We start from the raw sequence: 6,873 nt of genomic DNA on the forward strand, positions 1-6,873 counted from the left end.
TAGTAAAAATAATCATGTTAAATCCAATATTGTTCCTTCTAGTAGTTCTCTTGATTCCACTAATGATTCTCTTAGCCAAGTTACACTTGAGCAAGAAAATAACTTATTGAAGGGAATTATAGAGAAAGGTGTTTACAAGAGCCTTGCCGGAAGTAAGCAATTTGAGGAAATTGTACGCAAACAAGCAAGGCACCGGAATAATCAAGGTGTTGGTTTTCAACGCAAGTTTGTTCATCAATAAGAGAAGTATGATCTTACTTCTTTCAAGGGAACACAAGCTCAAGATGATCTTCCACCACAAGACTACAAGCTAAAAGGCAAGGACAAGCTTCAAGAAGAGATTGACTCATTTGAAGAAGCTCCAAAGGCCTTGGTCAAATGGGTTCCCAAGACTACATAAAGTTCTACTTCATCAAGTAAGACTACAACTCCAAGGATCCCCGTCAAGTTGATGTGGGTCCCAAGGAAGAAGAACTAGAGAGTTCTTGAGGGTGACTCCGCCAACATACTTCACTCATATTCATTTTGGCAAGGACAAGTGCAATCAACTTTCACATCTTGCACTATTTCAAGGAGTCACAAACCATCTTGTTGGTAAGACAAGGGACAAGGTAACCTAATGCATTCATGGACAACATCATATGTGTATTTCACTCTATGTCTATGGATATCCGTGTATGTTCCTTGTGGGACTAACCCATGTACGTATTGAAAGTGCAACTCACTCCAATGGATTGCTCCAAATGATCTACATCAACATTGAGCATCTACATCGTCAAGACCTACATGAAGTCATCATCGACAAAACCCAAGGTTAGTTCATCCCTCTTAGGGGGGATATCACATATAGGGGGAGCTTTGCTCTAAGAATTGAGCAAAAGCAACTCTAATGGTGTGAACATAACAATGCTTTATTTAAAATTGGTAACCCCACTTGTGCTTAAACGACGAGTATGACCTACGATCAAATGTTCTCATTTGAATCCTCAGCCAATATACTCATATATAGATGACCTAGTCATCGCCAATTGCTTGATAGATGCTAGAGTGTTTGTGCATATTTTGGCACATATTTCATTTCCTATCTTATTGAGTGAGCATGTTGGCTGCATATTTTTTTCCATTCAAGGACATCCATTTGTTGCTTTGATTGTTTGGTCTTTGTTTTTGCCAAATGGATGGACAAGAATGCCTAAGTACTCCCTCTATTCATGCTACATCACAAAGTTTGATCAAGTCAAATTCGGACCCAAGTCAAATTCGGACCCTCCGGGTGAGGAGCACTCGGAGCCACCGATCCGTCAAGGGATTAAAATTCCAAAACCTCTTAATGGCTTTCGGTCTGACCGATTCATTCCTTTTGGTCCCATCAAAATCATTGAGTTGATCTAGGTTTGCACCTCGGTGCAACCGATTAGAACAGTTCGGTCTCACCGAGTTGCAACAACCGCTTGCGATTCTGCATCTCGGTGCCACCGAGTCGTTCCACTCGGTCACACCGACAATGACTGGGTATAAATATACCGTGGGTTGAATCTTGAAAATTCCTTCAAACTCCCAACCGTGCCTACCAAGCTCTACCGCCAGTCCTGGTCTCTGGATCATCTCCGTCACCGCCAGCGCCCTCTTGCCGCTGGTCTCCGCCGTCGTCAACAGGAATCTCCACCACCGTTGTCGCCATAGCGAGTACGTCGCTGAGTTAGGGGCCAGTGTCAGAGATGTCAGACAAGAGTGATAGCCAGAACAGGTCAGAGGAGTAGGTAAACCTTAGTGAGGGCACTAGTCCCTCCAATAGCAGCTATGATGAGGGTAGTAGAAGCATCCCAAGCAATCTGCCTAAGGCTACAACAAGGACAAGGAAGAAGAGAACCACAGATTCTGAAGATGAGGAATTTATTGTTGATGAGGAGGTCACCTCAAAGAAAAAGGTGCTCAAGAAGGAGCAAGCTGCTGCTACTGCCATCAAGCCTGGTATGCACAAGAAGGCTCCTACCCATAGGAAGCCCATGTATAAAGCAAGAGCCTCCACTCTAGAAACCATGAAACCTGGAGAGGAAGAGGCTGCTAGAGGAAAGAAATGGAAGGAAAGAGTCAAGAAGACTATGGCCAGAGTGATTGGAAAACCTTCCATGATGAGACAATCTGATGAAGATGATGAGGAGGAGGAAGAGCCAGTGCCAAAATCTCAGAAGCTCATGGGGGATGCTAACAAGTATGGGGCTGCTGCATCTAAGCCCAAGACAACCCCCAAGCCCTCAACTCAAGCTCATGCCTCCAAGCCAACTGCACCCAAAAGATCCACCAGAAACATTTTAGCTGCAAAGAAGAACAAGGCCGAGTGCCTGAAGTTCAAGAGGGTGAGGAGCATGAAATGCTCAGAAAGCTAAAACCCATGATTCCAGATCATGATGACAATCATCTAGTTGCTGAGAATATGAAGTTGAGAAAGGATGTGGAGACAGACTGATCCATATGCTGCAAGGAGAAAAACTGATGTGGACTATCACTTTCACACCAAGGAACAACAAGACTTCTATGAGACAGTCCTATTGGACAAGAAGCCCATTGTCAGTGACACGAGATGGGTTGATTGGAAATTCATTGATGACAATGAGGATTACTTCCTAGGAGTTCATGAGAGTTTCAGAATGAACGGAGTTGACCCTTTTGTTGGTAAAAAGCTACCAAAATGGAATGATGAAATGGTCATGCAATTCTATTCGACTGCCCATTTCAATACAGATGGCAAGATAGTCTGGATGACTGAAGGCACAAAGTATCAATTGTCAATTGCTGAATGAGCCAAGTTGATTAATGCCCCTAAAGAAGCTGAAGATGACATAGATGTGTATGCCAAGCCAAGACAGGATCAGAACTCCATGGATCACATGCACAAGGAAATTCCTAATGATGCATTGGAGACTCACAAGTTTGGATCCATCTATTATTTGCTGTCAGGTCTGACCACAATAAACAATATATTGAGGCACACTCTGCTGCCCATGTCAGGAGATCATAGGATGATCCATGGTCACTCAATCAACCTGCTTCACAGGTTTAATGTGCTAGAAAAGTTCAAGGTGATGAGCTTGATTCTTAAAATTGTGAAGAGAACTGCTGCTGACCAGACAAGGTCATGTGGATATGCCCCTCACATTCAGATGCTAATCAACTCCAAGATGGGGACATGGACATATCTTCTAGACAAAGAGCATCTTCCCCTGAGGCCAGACTTTGAGGACAACGTGGTTGTCATGGATGCATCACATCCTACTTCAGTAGAGGCTCAGGAGATGCGAGAGAAAGCAAAGGCAGAAAAGACTTCCACAATGCCAGATGCTTCAGTTCTCAATCTCAAAACCAAGCAAGATCAACTCAGTTATCTGCTTGAGGCAACAATGAGAATAGAGAAAGGACTAGCCACCCTGACTCGAAATCAAGAGAGCCTTGAGACGATCTTTGAGACCAAACTTCATGATCTAGATTTGAAGGTCACCGAGATTCAGACCACTGTTGAGAAGCTACAAGAAGAGATTGAGGACAGGAGTGATAGACCAACCACTAACACTTTTCAGCATGTGCCAAGCGCACAAAGGTCTGCAGCTGTGCCAGTAGTCAGTGATACAAGGACTACCATTTCAGCACCTACAGCAACTGCCCCAGTCATTCCTCTAGTTGCAACTCCTCCAGCTCCTTAGACATCTTCAGAAGCATTTTCAGATGTTGTCCTCTCCATGCCATCTATGCACACCGGAGCAACCAGCCAGAAGACCACTTCATGAGCTCCCGGAGATCGTGCCTAGAGTGCCGCATAGCACTATGCATTTTCAAGCTTTTTGGTAACTTGTTGCCAAAGAGGGAGAAAGTGTATAGATCATTAGGCTTCGATAGAGAGAGAGAGAGAGAGAGCATTTTGCCTTTTGTTGCTTCTCTTGCTACTTGCTATTTGATCGTTTGCTTGCTACTATTTGTTCTTGTGTGTGAGATACTCTTATGATCATCTGTTTGATCATATTATGATTTAATGCATGCTTGAATGATGATATATTAATACTTGTGTATGATCAATCATATTTCCCTTGGTGATGAGTGCATGTTCTTTATATTCTATCATTTTGAGCGCTCCACCAAGATGTATGTGACATGGAAGAGTGACCCATGATCCCAATCGATTGTGCATTTGCATTCAAAAGCAAATTTCAAATAATGCACAAATTTAGGGGGAGCTCTTGCTTATCACATACTTCTCAAAACGACGATGTATTTCATTCATATTATCATTTCTTGAAGCTTTGATCTATATGTTGTCATCAATTACCAAAAGGGAGAGATTGAAAGTGCAACTAATCCCCAAGTGGTTTGGTAACTCATATCAACATATAGCTCATTGAGCTAATATCCATTCAAGTTAAATATTTTAGAAAGTTCAATGATTGGCATGGCATGTGAAAAGGATCGATATGGTTGACTAGAGGGGGGGTGAATAGGCAACTAACAATTTTTAGCTTTTCTTTAGCAATTTAAACTTTGCATCAAAGTAGGTTGTCTAGATATGCAACTAGATGAGCAACCTATATGATGCAACACGAATAGGAACACAAGCAAGCAAGATATATGAAACAAATAAGCTACACAAGTAAAGGCACGAGATAACCAAGAGTGGAGACGGTGGAGACGAGGATGTGTTGCTGAAGTTCCTTTCCTTTGAGAGGAAGTACGTCTCCGTTGGAGCGGTGTGGAGGCACAATGCTCCCCAAGAAGCCACTAGGGCCACCGTAATCTCCTCACGCCCTCACACAATAAGAGATGCCGTGATTCCACTATTGGTGCCCTTGGATGCGGCGACCGAACCTTTACAAACGAGGTTGGGGCAATCTCCACAACTCAATTGGAGGCTCCCAACGACACCACGAAGCTTCACCACAATGGACTATGGCTTCGCGGTGACCTCAACCGTCTAGGATGCTCAAACACGCAAGAGTAACAAGATCCGCAAGGGATTAGTAGGGGGGAATCAAATATCTCTTGGTGGAAGTGTAGATCGGGGCCTTCTCAACCACTCCCGAGCAAATCAACAAGTTTGGTTGGCTAGGGAGTGAGATCGGGCGGAAATGGAGCTTGGAGCAATAATGGAGCTTTAATGGTGGAAGAGATGAGTCAACGGGGAAGAAGGAGACCCCTTATATAGTGTGTGGAAAAGATCCAACCGTTACCCACCAGCCAGCCCGCGGCCAGCGGTACTACCGCGCCTGGCCAGCGGTACTACCGCAAGGCCGCGCGGTACTACAGCTTGCAACCAAGCGGTACTAACGCACAGCAGTGCGGTAATACTGTACCGACCCATGGTAGTGCCGCGACCCCAGCACAGAAACAGACGCAAAGCTGGGGGCGGTACTTCCACACGCGCGGTACTCCCGCGCCCCCCATGCGGTACTACCGCAAGGCAAAAGTCCCAGCCAGGGGGAACGGGAACTTCCGTGCCTACTTCCACAAAAAAACGGAAGTAGCAAAAACCCGACACAGTAGTACTGCCGAGGGGCGGTACTACTGCCTGATCGCATAGCGCGGTACTACCGCACGGCGAAAGCGGTACTACCGCGGCAGGTGCAGATGTAAAAAATTACATCCGCTCCTACTACCGCAAAGGGGCGGCACTAGCCTGTTGGGCAGCGGTAGTGCGGCTCCAGGGGAGCGGTACTACCATGGGCACCAGCGGTACTACCGCGCCACCGCGCGGTACTACCGTGGATACCTACGGTACTACCATTGATCCAGGAGCAGTACTACCGCAACCACAACCGTAGCCAGTCACAGGAGGCAGGAAAACGGAGGAAGCTCCAAGGAAGAAGGAGGGGATAAAGGAGACGTGTACGTGATGATTCCACCCAAACCATTCCAACGCCGACCCCCTCTTAATAGTACAGCTTTCCTATGACTCAAATCCACCAAAAAGAAATGTAGAAAAGACGCCGTCTTCGTCAGTCTTCGAGGGGCACCCAATCGTCTTGTGCCTAGCAAAGAAGTGTCTGGAATACTCATGGCACACGATTAATCCACAAATGCGTTGTCATCAATCACCAAAACACTTAGGGATAAATATGTCCTTACAACATGGACTAGATATGTGAACCCCTCAAAATGCTAAGGACAAAGATTGGCAAAAGCTTAAGACTCTTCATTTCTATTTTAGTGATCCAAGATTACATTGAGTCTATAGGAAAAGACAACACTATTAAAAATGGGATGAGGTGTTGCTTGGTGTACTTGCTCAAAATGCTTAGTGATATGCTCCAAAGCCCTCAACCACTTTCTCAAATCCAAATATGTCCAAAACCTAAAGTAAAACTCAGCCCCATTGAGGGAGTCTTGGACTAAGGGGTCTGTCGGCGTTCTGGGAACGGGTGTCCCCAGACTTGCCTGCCTGCGGCCTGCGGCGTGGCTCAAAGGGGGGCCCAGCACGGCCCATCTTCATCAACACAGACTTAAGACCCTCGCGAGGAGCCAAGCCTCGCGGGGCGGACGACGCGGAGCTTCCTCAGGCACGGCCTCACCAGGCTAGCTCGCGAGGAGGCGGAGAGATCAAGGCGGGGTACCTCACGAGGAGCCTGTGACGCAAGCCATGACGACCAAGGGCGCCAGGCGCGTGCCAGCCCACACATTGCCCTCCTTTCCCCTTTGGTGCAAAGGGGGCAAGCGCAGCCACGGAGTACCGAGGCATCAGGAAAAGGTTGCCATTTCGGTGCAACGAGACCAAGACCAGGAGGACTGCAGGACGGAGGTCATCGTGGAGCCCAAGACGGCGTCACCACCAGAGCTTTGCGCAGGCGAGGACCAACTTTAGTCAGGATAAGTGTACTAGATGTTCCCCTTCAA

This window comes from Triticum urartu, chromosome 7 (assembly GCF_003073215.2).
Source record: "Triticum urartu cultivar G1812 chromosome 7, Tu2.1, whole genome shotgun sequence".
Lineage (NCBI taxonomy): Eukaryota > Viridiplantae > Streptophyta > Magnoliopsida > Poales > Poaceae > Triticum > Triticum urartu.